Here is a 12715-nt window from a genome sequence, read left to right as displayed (position 1 = left end):
CAGCTTTCTCCCTGTGCATATACCATCTTTCTCTTGCAGCTTGAAAATTTCACTGATTTGCCCTCTGTGTCCTTCACACTTATCTCTGCCATCTAGTCATTTTACCCAGTATTGCTGAGTCAGTTAATTACTTTTTCTTTAATGGAGATTCCATTATTTTACCAAGTCAATGCTCTGAGAGCTTTGGAATAGTTAAATTTTACTAATGTATTTGCCAATATATTTTGCAAATGCCAAATGATGTTTATATTGGGGTTATTAGTAATTGTAAACTGAAACTGCCACTCTGCATTCAAAGGCAAACATGTTTTTCTGCAGTGTTCTTGTTAGGATCTCAAATGATTCTATTCAAAGTTATTGCTTTACTTTCTTTCTGATAATACCTCTTATTCCACCACCACCTTTTATCATTATTATTCTCTTAATTTAGTAGTTCAGAAATATAGTTTATTTTGTTCTTTGCAGTTTTGTTCTACTACCAGCCACCTGGAGAAAGTCTAAACAGAAAATAAAATTTTTTTCTAGGCATAAGGAATCACAAATATTGTCATTAGTGTAAAATGCCCATACAACCACCTACCTATATACCTATATATTCACTTTCCATTTCAATGATGAATTTTCTTTTGTATTTACATGTCAACTAAAACATAGATATTTAATTGTCTTTATATACTACCACATAATAAATAACTTTTTTCTGCAAACATTAAACAAACCACATTACTGCCTCCCATTCCTTATTTGCCCAACACTTTCTTTTTTACCTTAGAAATATTATTAAAGTCTTTATTAAAGACTTTTCCATAGTCTTTAAATAAATAATACAGTGATTGAATGGTACTGCACAAGTTTCAGCTCACAATCCCTGTCTCCTAACTACCCAGTACTAGAAGATAAACTGTTCCCAGGATACTCCATGTTCCTTTTTCAAAGGCTTAAGCTGGAAAACCACTTCACAATCTCACTCCACCTTCACCCACTTATCCCCAACTCTTCTCTCAGCTCATAAGATAATCAGGGAGCACTTCCAGAACTTCCTAGGTTCAAAGTTCTTTATATCACCAGAGCACATCAACACATGTTTACATTCCTTAGCATGGTTGAAATTGAGAAATTTGGTAAATGTCTATAAGTTCCCTACATCGAAGTTCTCAAAGGATTGTTCTGGGACCATCAGCATTACCAGAACACTTGTTAAAATGATATTCCACCTCAAGCAACTTGATCAGAAGTATGGGAGTGAGATTGTCCCTAAAATTTTAGATGCAATGTAGACTTAATTCCAAAAAAAAATTTTTTGGTCATCAACATTTTTTTACCATATCTAATGAGTGACTAAATGAGGGGGAAAAAGCTGAGCTTCTTTAAATTTAAATAATTGTCAAAATTAAAATAACATAATTATAAAAGCATGGCCCTTACTCACCATAATTGTACCTATTTTCTTTCTTATATTCCAAGGAAAAACAAACAATTATTGTTTACTTGTATCTATATTGAATACATCTAGAGAAGATTCATGTATTTCCATTCCCTAATAAAAATATTCATATAATCTCAGTTATTTACATATTAATATCACAATATTATTACAAATGCTCAGTAAAGGTACATAATGTTTCTTTTTTCTTTTCTTTTGGGGAGTATTGGGTCACACCCAGCAGTGCTCAGTGGTTACTGTGGCTATGAGCTCAGAAATCTCTCCTGGCAGGTTCAGGGAACCATATGGGATGCCAGGATTCGAACCACCATCCTTCTGCATGCAAGGCAAACGCCTTATTTGCATACTATCTCTCTGGCCCCAGGTATAGAATTTTTCTAAGAACCTTACTTAAGAATTCTGAAGACCATAGCCAGGATAAAAGAAAGTAAAATAATAAGAATCATATAAGAAGGCTTCCTTAAATAAAAATTGAAAAATAGCAACTTCTTACTAATTTAATGACAAAATTATGTTAAATAATGAAGATATTTTCTAATTACAGAAGTAGATATATACACCTTCACTTAACTAAAACATTCATATGACATGTTATCTTATCTCTGTTGTCATATATATTACATGAAACCTCTGATTTGCTAGAGTTAGATTAGATTACCAAATTTTCCTTTTTGGTTCTATTCGTCTTTGCCTTTTGGGATAAGTGTTTTGTGTTCCCAGCCTAACAGGGACCCTCTGATGAACTACATTTTAATTATTGGAAAGAGGTTGTCCTTGCCTCTGTGACATTTGAAGATTCACACACATATACATTCACAAACTGAGAACTCTAACAAGATTATTATACTTAAGCCAAAGAGATAGTATAGCAGGTAAGGTTCTTGCCTTGTATAAAGCTGGTCTGGCTTTAATCCTTGGCACACTAATGACTGTACCCCTTACCACCTCCAGGAGTAATCCCTGACCTTAAAGGTGCTAAGAGTTAGCCCTGATTACTGCCAGATGTTTGGTCCAAAAACAAACAAAAGGGAAAATGATATTTATATAGTTAAGTGTTGGATTGCAACCTGTTTTATCCAAAACAAAGTTCCCTGGCTTCTTGTCCCTCCCTTACTTACCCCTTTTTAATATGTAAAAGGTATACCTAGAGAAAAATAGCTCAAGGTAAGTCTTCTGCCTGCACTCTCTACTCTGCCCCAACCCAGTTGTGGATTGAGATCCTTAGTGAGGGTTGTTGGTTTGGGAGGGCAAAACAACCACGAGGTTGAAAGCTCCTGGACCACGCTGTCTTTATTCTTGAAAGTTTGGTCTGGTTTATTTTCTGCAGCAACCCTGTTCCAGACTTTTATCTCAGGGTTGGATGCTGGTGTGTATAATCCCACAGTTAAGCACAACTATTAATCTTTTACCCGTATTTAAAATTATTTTAACCACAAATAAGCAATTTTATTTTTTATATTTATAGCAATAAAAACATATTAAACTGTCCTTCTGAAAAGAATTAAGGCAATACATAAAAGTTTTTCCTCTGTTTTGTCAAGAAGTAACAAATTATAGTTCTTTGGAAAAGTTATTACAAAATATTTGAAACATACAGAAGACAACTCAATCTCTACACATAAATGCATTTACATACAAAATAATAAATATATTAGACAGACATATCAACTTTATTCACAGACAACTTTTCAAATAAGAATCACAATAAATACTTTATTTCTGTACTACTTTCATATAGGTGGCATACTCTTTGAAGATATTTACTAATAAACTTCAAATGTTACAGAGGCAGAAACGTTTTTCCAATAATTAGAAATGCTGGGTCAACAGAGGGTGCCTGTTAGATTGGAACACAAAGCACTTATTCCAAAAGGCAAAGAGGAATAGAACCAAAAAAAATGAAAAACAAAGTATCTTGGGAAAAGCCTAGTTGCATTTGATTAGTCCAAAGCTTCTTCTGTTCACTATACCACACTGACTCATAACTGACTACCACTGAGACTAACTCTCTTCGCCTGTTCACACATAAAACTTTAATAGACTTGGATTACTATCATCACACACACTCACACACACACACACACACACACACACACACACACACAAGCTAATTCTCTCTTCTTTTAAGATTCTAATTTCAAACCTGTGTGTCATTACATTTCCTGTACTTATTGTTGTGTTTTTCAGAAAATAGTCATAACATTTAAGCCAAAGACAGTTCACTTTAAAGCAGGCAAATAATATTTAACTCATTTTTAAAAAGCTTGCTTTAAGATTCTGAACCAAATAGTGAGTGTGGTAATACGTTATCCCTAAAACAGACAGTCTTGTAAATCAATGTTATCCAATAAAAATTAAATAAATGTGAGGAATTAAACAAATCATGAGAACCATCAATATAGTTGAAGAGAAAAAAAAAAACCTTAACAAATCAGTCCATTTTATTACACTCATGTACAGGAACCCACAAGTTGGTTGGAGCACACAGCCAATTTACTGGGAGATGAGAGTCTGCAAGGGATATCTAAGATACAGGATATGTTAAGTTTTGAAAACATACTAGAACTGGGTACTAAAAAGTACCATGGAAGCCTGAAAGTCCTTCCCCTTTGTTGCTTAATTTCTGCTGCTTATTTATTTACTCACTTATTTAATAGTGTTTATTCTGGTTTTCTGCTCAAAGATCATTCCTGGAAGTGCACAGGGAGCTAGGGTAGGGCATATACAAATAAAGTGCCTTACCTGGTGTGCTATCTTTCCATCCCTCTGTTTCTCATCTTTACATTTCTGTGAGCCTTTCATTTCAGTTGTCCAAGTGACATAACAGAAAACTGCCACATCTACAGGCATGCTGAGATTTAGACAGAACAAATAAAAAATTCCAGACACAGGGCTTTACCTTGGAATAAAAGTCCAATTCTTATCCTGTAGCTGATAAAAAGTTGTAATATCCAAAATGGTTTATCCCATAATCCCCATAAGAACAGTCAGTAAGGCAGAATTGCCAGGAAAAAGATACTGTAATAAATTAGAGAAATAAACTACCACAAATTTAGTGCAAATTTTATTTTGTTCAGCCAGTTTTTCATTTGAATATCCAAATAAGCTCTCAATTATTCAAGAGTCTTAACTCTCCCATTGGGATGGCTATAAATCTCAGCTTTCCAATTCCTCCAAGACAAATGGAACAAACAAATTAGAGAAATGAAGACTGTCAGACCATAAAATGTAAAGCTTCTAAGGATTCTAATTCAAATATGAGCTTCTGTGTGCATTCTATATTCTGTGGGAAGAATTACAAACTATCTTATTTTAATTAATAGACCACTAAAACTATTGCTGAAATTTTAAAATAGAAGATCCAAGAATATAGAAAAGAGTTTCCTTCTAGTCTAGCATATGACCAAAAGAATCAATTTAGGCATAAGGGTGCTAAATCAAGGCCAAACTGTATCTTAGAATACACTGGATCTTAGTTTCATGTAAATAATACATTAGTACTCTCAAAGGTCAGGTTATCTGGATAACATATATCTAAAGGGAAAATCATATAATAGTATACAATGCTGATCTCAGAGACTTGGTTATAATTCTTTGGTGATAACTCTACAACTCTAAATTAATTTTTTTTCATCAAAAGTGATTTTTCTAAAACAGAAACACAATTCCGCTATCATCAAATCAAAAGGAATTTTCTTCAAGGAAGTAGCTAGTACTGTATGACAGCAGAGATTAGTCTCCATTATGAAACCCTGCTACATAATTCAGCAGTCTGGTTGAGCATCTCTTCTCAAGAGGCACAGCATCTGTATTCAACTTTAAATGTTATAATTCAGCACTTCTACTTGGGTTCTATCCAAAGAAAATGTAGCAATCTTCATAACCAGTCACATCCTTTTAGAGCATCTGGTTCCACTTGAAACTTAAATCCACTAAAGGAAAGAAAGAACTTTGAATCAGGACACTAAGGTTCCTCCTCATCATAGAGCAAAGCTCTTCCAAATTCCTTATGTACTGCCACATCCTCTTCTTTCTCCAAAAGCTCCCCTCCAACTTCCTACTCTAGCCAGGAGTAGTCTTTACTTCTTGCCTCTCTGCACAGATGCTTGTTCTTTCATCAATTGGCTCTGGTCTATTCCTTAAGAACCATACTGTACCTACAAGTAAAATCTCGGACTCTCACACAAGACACCTCAAATTCAACATCATCTAAAACCCAAGATGTTTGTACCTATCCTTCAGAATCAATCTATTCCTTTCCTATACCTCCTCCACCAGAAGGAAAAACTATTTTCATTCTTCTTAGAAGATAATTCTATCATCAACTTCAGGACCCAAATCAGAAATCTGAGTCAGCCTTGATTCCGTTTTCCCTCATTGTTCATGTCATCAGAGCCTACCAGTTCTACCTCCTAGATATATAGCCCAAGTCTATACTTCTCTCCATTCAACAGTCATTATCATGGATGCCTGGTATTTTCCACCCACACAGCAATAACAAGGGCCTCTGCCTCTAATCTTGCCAACTCCCACTCATTCTCCATATTGCTACCATAGTGATATCTAGAGTAAAGCTGTTCAAGTTATTCTCCTTAATTAAACTTAATGACACACTTTATTGCTCTTTAACTTAACTTTATTACTCTTAAAAAAATGACAAAGTCTAGTAACAGTGATTTTTCAACCCAGGAGCAAATTTACTACCCTAAACCCAAGAGACATTGATAATTACTAGAAAGTTTTGGTTGTCACAACTGAGATAGGGGAAGATAGGGTTTGTTGCTGGCATCTAGAAGATCAAGGATTCAACAAAATTTACTTTTATTTAAAGATAGACACCCCCCTACATCTTCAACTCAACAAAGAGTTATCCACTCTCAAAATTCAAATAAGGATGAAATTGAGATATTACCCAGTTACCTTCAATGAATCAAATTAAATTTCTTGTCATTATGTTCTTATGCTTTTCAAGGTTTTCCTGCCTTTGGCTTGAAATACTTTTGTGTATTTACTGTCTGTTGTCTTTCTTTTTCTTTTTTTTTTGGGGGGTCACACCCAGCAGCACTCAGAGGCTACTCCTGGCTCTATGCTCAGAAATTGTTCCTGGCTGGCTCAGGGGACCATATGGCATGCCAGTATTCAAACCATCATCCTTCAGCATGCAAGGCAAATGTCCTACCTACCGCTATGCTATCTCTCCAGCCCCACTGTCTGTTTTCTTTACCAAACTCAAAGTATGACAGAAAGTTTCACAGTACTTACCCTAGTAAAACTCTGCTGACCCCCAAGAATTATGTACCTGCTCCTTGCCTTGTCATTTCCTATTTAAAATCAAGACATATGCCTATACTGTCCTTTTGACAATGTCCAGCTTCTGCCACAAAACCATGCACATAGTTGACTTTCTCATACTTATTCAATGAATGTGTAACTTTAAACCAATCAATTTTGATTAATGATCATTAACTCCCAAAACTCTTAGTACATCTACATCCAAAGCCTTAAAAACTAGTACTCATACACTCAAAAAGGAAGTAATCTACAGTAAGTTCAAAAGCATGGAAAAGATGATATTAGTTTAAGTACTTAGAGTTACTAAAAAATATGCTAGTAAAAGACTAGATGGATAGTATATAATGGGTAGGTAGAGTGCTTGCCTTGAATGTGGCCAACTTAGGTTATATTTCTGTCATCCCATATGGTCCCCTGAACCCTGCCAGAAGTGAATCCCTGGGCACAGAGTTAGAAGGAAACCCTGAGTATAACCAGATATGGCCCCAAAACAAAAGTAAAACAGAAAAATAAAACAACCAAAATATAGAAACTATCCAAATGTCTAGGAACAGGTGACTAAAGAAAGATTCTATGATATATGAGTGTATAAATCAACTACCATTCAACTACAAGAAAAGATAAAAATCCAGCAGTTCACTGCTACATAGATAGATCTGCAGAATATCATGCTGAGTGAGATTAGCCAGAAAGAGAGAGACAGATACAGACTAATCACTCTCATATATAGGATATACATAAACATAGTGAGAGAATAAACATATAGCAACAGAAATGAGGCAACAGAACATGAGAACTGAGCTTACCAAGGCTGGAAGATAAAGGTGAAGGTAGAGTAGACTGAGACAGTGGTAGAGGAAAATGAACTATAAAAGAGTATGTAGTGTTGAAATCTGTATAAATAAATCCCTGTCACTGACAATAGCAAAAGAAAACTATGCTGGTAAATAAAGCTAATAAAAGTTAGGTGAATTTTTGTAACCCAGTCACCTGGATTTAACAGTCACTAGGTACAACAAAGCAAGCATATTTTAAACAGTACAAACTAAATCAGTTACTGGCTAAGGGTTATTTTTCAGAGAAAGTGTGTATACTCAGACATGCATACATATACATACAGAGTTCTTGGATAAAGTTTAGTGAAAGAAACCTAATGAAACAGGAAGACTAGATATATATCACATCCCATTTAAGGATATCAAATAAGTACTGGTTTAATGAATAACTGACAAAGAAAAGGCTACCAAGTAAATCCTCTGATTCAGAATGTCCTAAATGTGTGTTACCTAGGTGCTAAGATATTACAGTGAATAGGCCACTTGTCTTTCATGCACTCAACCTAGTTTCTATCTCTGGCACCCCATGGGTGATCCCAGAGCACAGAACCAAGAGTAAGACCTGATCATTGCCAGGAATGACTCAAAAATAAAATACATAAATAAAAATTTTAAATTGTGCCTCTCAGAAGAGCAGTATCAGCCTTGTTCATGAATTTGATAGAAATAAATATATTTATGTTCTCATGGCAGATCTGTGGAGAAAGAAGGTTTGGAGATGGAGATGGGCAATCTGTAAAACTCCTGTGGTGGAAGGTGGTAGTGGGTACATACTGTTGTCTATTGAAATTTGAGAACAGTTCTCCAATTCAACCTATAACAAAAGAAAAACTTCATTCTCACAATAATTATATTTATATGAGCCCTACAAGATTCTGCTGCAAGTATTTACACACTAACTCAAACAAAAATGACACTATTTCAATTTTACGTGTGAGATAACATAAGCATTGTCCATAAAGACTATTAGCCCAGAACCTAGAAGCTTAGGTTATTTGATTGTTCTGTTGTTTGAGGCAGGGGAGATTAAAATAATTTTATTTTTAAAAACTCACTTCAATAAAATTGAGGAGAAGGGAAGAGAGAGAGAGAGAGAGAGAGAGAGAGAGAGAGAGAGAGAGAGAGAGAGAGAGAGAGAGAGAGAGAGAGATCCAAAAGAAAAAGCCAAGAGGACACATCTCATGAGTCAATCCCCAACTGGAAGAATGAACTTGAGCTTAGATTTCTTTAGCAAACTTTCTTTCTAGGGCTGGAAAAATAGTATAGTGGGTAAGATACTAGTTTTATCTCCATGATTCCCTATTGAGTAATGACAGAGTGTAGAACCAATAGTTAGCCCTAAGCTTTAGGGGAAAAAAAATCTCTCTCTTACTTAGGAGTAATTTTTTCCCACTTAAAAGCTGCCCTATTCCTTCCACGAAACTCATTTTTGAAGTGGCTAATCCTCTCTCATTTAAATGTGTTTTTTATATTTTGTGGACCACACCCAGTAGTGCTAAGGAGCTACTCCCGGCACTTGGTCCAGGTGTCTCTCCTAACAGTGTTCTGGGAACCAGGGGTAGCAGAGATCCAACCAGGCCTCTTGTATGCAAAGTAGCACATTAGTCCTTTGAACTGACTTTATGGCTTTCTAATCCTTGTATTTTATACTTAAAGCAAATACATACCTGTTTCTGCTATCCCTATGGAACTGAACCCTAAACACAATTCCTCTAAAAGTAGTTTTCAAAGTGCAGTCCAAAGATCGGGGGAGGGGAGGCAAGGCTTAAAAGACCTCTGAGAATCTATTAGGAGACTATAAGGCTAAAATTGGTCTGGTAAAAATACCAAGGTATATTTATCATTGTTTTTCTCACTTCATTAACACTAAAGATACTAAAGCAATCGTAGTAAAAAAGTGCAAGTGCTTCAATAAGGAAGGCAGTGGCACCAAACCAGACTAGTAGTAACTAGTAACTACGGTATGTCCCTCATGACCCTGTCCTTTCAATAGAATAAATCAACTAAAAGTGTTTCTAATGGAACAGAAAGAATTATTGCTTCTCTTAAACTTTAAGTACTAATAACTTTTTAAATACAATTATTACTTGAGATGGGAGTTTTGGGGGGCTTAACAAAGTATCATTATTTAGACATGGACCCTTGGCAGATCCAAATTTTCTTGAAACAAGTGAAGGCACCTTATCACTTTAGAAAAATAACTTACAGTATCAGGTGTCAGATATTTAAAATATCTAGTTTTCAAGAAAAATGGGATTTTCCCCAAGTTCTGTGTTAGCTTCACAGAACTTAAAATTTTTTCTGATAGAGACTATATTCTGGCTGTTTTGTAGTAAAATGTGTCAAAATTTAAAGAATCTTTAATTTTGAAATCAAATCTTAATTTTAAACCAAATTAAATTTGCAATCAAATCTTAAATTTTGAACCAAAGTTTAAGTGCCCAACAACACAAATGTTTCAAAAACTTGCATGGGTGAAAGAAAAATTCATTCAAAGTGAAAGCTAGACCAATGGCTTTTGGCATAACAGAAAAAGAAAGGTTTATTGATTGTTCAGATTTCACATTACAACTAATTCTTAAGAAACTACCACTTGCGGCTCAGTATTGAAAATCCACAATGATCTAAGAAGCTATTCAAGTACTATTCTATTTTCCAACGATGTATCTATATAAGGCTGTTTTTTTTTTATTATTTTAATTTGTGTGTCATCCTTGCGCAGGGGCCAAGCTAATCTTCTCTGTATCGTTCCAATTTTAGTATATGTGCTGCCGAAGCGAGCACAAGGCTGTTTTTTTTTTAAAGCTTGCACTAGGCTTAATACGTTTTTTAAATTTTTTTATTTAAACCATTGTGATTTACAAAGTTATTCATAGTTGAGTTTTAGACATAGAGTATTTCAGGATCAATTCCACCACCCGTGTCAACCTCCCTCTACCAATGTTCCCAGAATGCATCTCATGCTGCCACCACCTGCCCCAGTCTGCCAGTAGAGCAGGTCTGTTTTTAATTTTGGTTGTTTAGGCCTCACTAAACTTGCTCTCATTTTTGTTGACTCTGGCTTGGGTATTTAGTTCTGTCCTTTTTAACACCATCAATACACCTGAGACCCTTTGGCCCCTATCCTTTTTCTTTTCATATTTGTCTTTCTCCTCCTACATTCAATTTCTTTCCTTCTCCTCACTATACTCTGGGCATAGCATGCTCTTTACAACTCCTATTTAACTCATTATATTTCTTCGTGCAGTTATTCTGAATACCACATACAAGTGATATCATCCTGTATTCATCCTTTTTCTTCTGACTTATTTTATTTAGCATAATATCTCTCAATTCCATCTATGTTGCAGCAAAATGCACTATTGAGGCTAAATTTTCTACTTTAGTTAACACAGCATATTGTAACAGACTGAATCCAGAAGCAGATACAAGAATCCAGCTGTCTTCTATTCAAGTGGACAGATTTGTGGGGAGAAAAATAATTATAATACTATCATTCAATATTTTTACTTTTGTAAAATATAGTAATTTTTCATTCACATATTTCATTTTTTCAAAAATGTAAGAAATTATTACTACTACTTTTAAGTAAATTTATAAAATATTTAAGTCGTTCCAGATTTAATTTCCAATACAATATATCAACAGTAAGATCACATACGCAAAAGCTTTCAGTGGTTTTCCATACATTGTAAAAGTGTAAAGAAATCTGAAGATACAAAATTTGACAAGCATTGTATGAACCTAAGAAATTCTCTTCCTTAAATAGAATTCTCTAAAATTCTGTTCAATATCTCATATTACATCTTTTCCAAGAGTTTACATCAAACAACTCTAACAATGTTTTATATATTCCTGTATTGTACATGTAATGTCACTTATAAATTCATACCTTTATAAAGCCCAGTTTAAGTATACAAGATATGTAACTGGAACCTAATTGATTCTTTTATGAGTACAATCTTAAGAAAGCACCTTGAGGGGCCGGGTAGGTGGCGCTGGAGGTAAGGTGTCTGCCTTGCAAGCGCTAGCCAAGGAAGGACCGCGGTTCGATCCCCCAGCGTCCCATATGGTCCCCCCAAGCCAGGGGCGATTTCTGAGCACATAGCCAGGAGTAACCCCTGAGCGTCAAATGGGTGTGGCCCAAAAACCAAAAAAAAAAAAAAAAAAAAAAAAAAAAAGAAAGCACCTTGAGGGGAGGGGGAAAAAAAAAGAAAGTACCTTGCTTTACGTCTCAGTTTCCTCATTTGTATAGCAGGTAATCACAATGTCTACTTCTTAAGGGTTATTAGGAGTAAGAATTCCATTAAAATGCATATGCCGAAGCCCTAAATCCTAGGGTGGCTGTAATTAAAGTTTAATTAACATTTAAAGTTTAAAGTTAAATGAGGTCATAAAGGTAAGACCCTGATCTGATGAATTAGGAGCCTTGTAAGAAAACCTAGTTTTCTCATCATAACAGGTGAGGGCCAGAGTGATGTGTTATCTGCAAGCCAGGCAGAGGGCATTAACTAGAAATCAAATTAAGAGCTAGAAAGATCATTCAGCAGACTAGAATGCATACTGTGCACACTGGAGTAAACTTGATTTGATCTGTAGTTGATCAAGGCTCACTGAACACCATCAAGAATGGCCTCCAAGCATCAGGGTGAGAGCAATCCCTGAGCACCACTGGGTAAACTCTCTCCCCACTTAAAAAAAAATAGAAACAAACAAAACAAAACCTGATTTTAGGACTATAACCTCTAGATTAGTGAGAAAATGCATATCAGTATTTAAGCCATTTAATCTATAATATAATGTTATGGTGGTCTGAGTAGAAATAAGCAAAGGAATTAAAACAGAGAGTCTGTAGTTTCTGGTACATAGTAGGCACAGTAGATATTTTTTTTTACAGTAGATATTTTTTATCTCATTATTATTCATTCAACAAGTATTTATTTAGTATCACTACAATTACCAAGACTCAGCATGGAGCAATAGAGAATATGAAAAGTGGGGGGAGTAGAAATGAAGAGACTATGTTCAATCAAGTATTTAAAATACACAGTATTACAGTGTATGAAATACTGTGGAAGAAATCAAGAATGGAGGGAGAAATATATAAAGGGAGACCTAACGTGTAAAATATATCCCCACATTG

The 12715-nt window shown here is 35.0% G+C and overlaps 1 protein-coding gene and 1 non-coding gene across 2 annotated transcripts in view; both read right to left on the bottom strand.

The window, feature by feature from the left end:
- The window catches only part of ST6GALNAC3 (ST6 N-acetylgalactosaminide alpha-2,6-sialyltransferase 3), a 658045-nt gene that overhangs the window by 514402 nt on the left and 130928 nt on the right, over positions 1–12715 (bottom strand). The gene's annotated exons all lie outside the window — the stretch shown is intronic.
- LOC126007401 (U6 spliceosomal RNA) lies at positions 10250–10356 on the bottom strand. The gene has a single exon (XR_007494977.1). It is a non-coding gene; the product is annotated as a U6 spliceosomal RNA (small nuclear RNA).

Source organism: Suncus etruscus, chromosome 4 (assembly GCF_024139225.1).
Source record: "Suncus etruscus isolate mSunEtr1 chromosome 4, mSunEtr1.pri.cur, whole genome shotgun sequence".
In the NCBI taxonomy this organism is placed as follows: Eukaryota; Metazoa; Chordata; class Mammalia; order Eulipotyphla; family Soricidae; genus Suncus; species Suncus etruscus.
The sequence above is the reverse complement of the archived record's forward strand: the minus strand, read 5'-3'. Positions and strand labels throughout refer to the sequence as shown.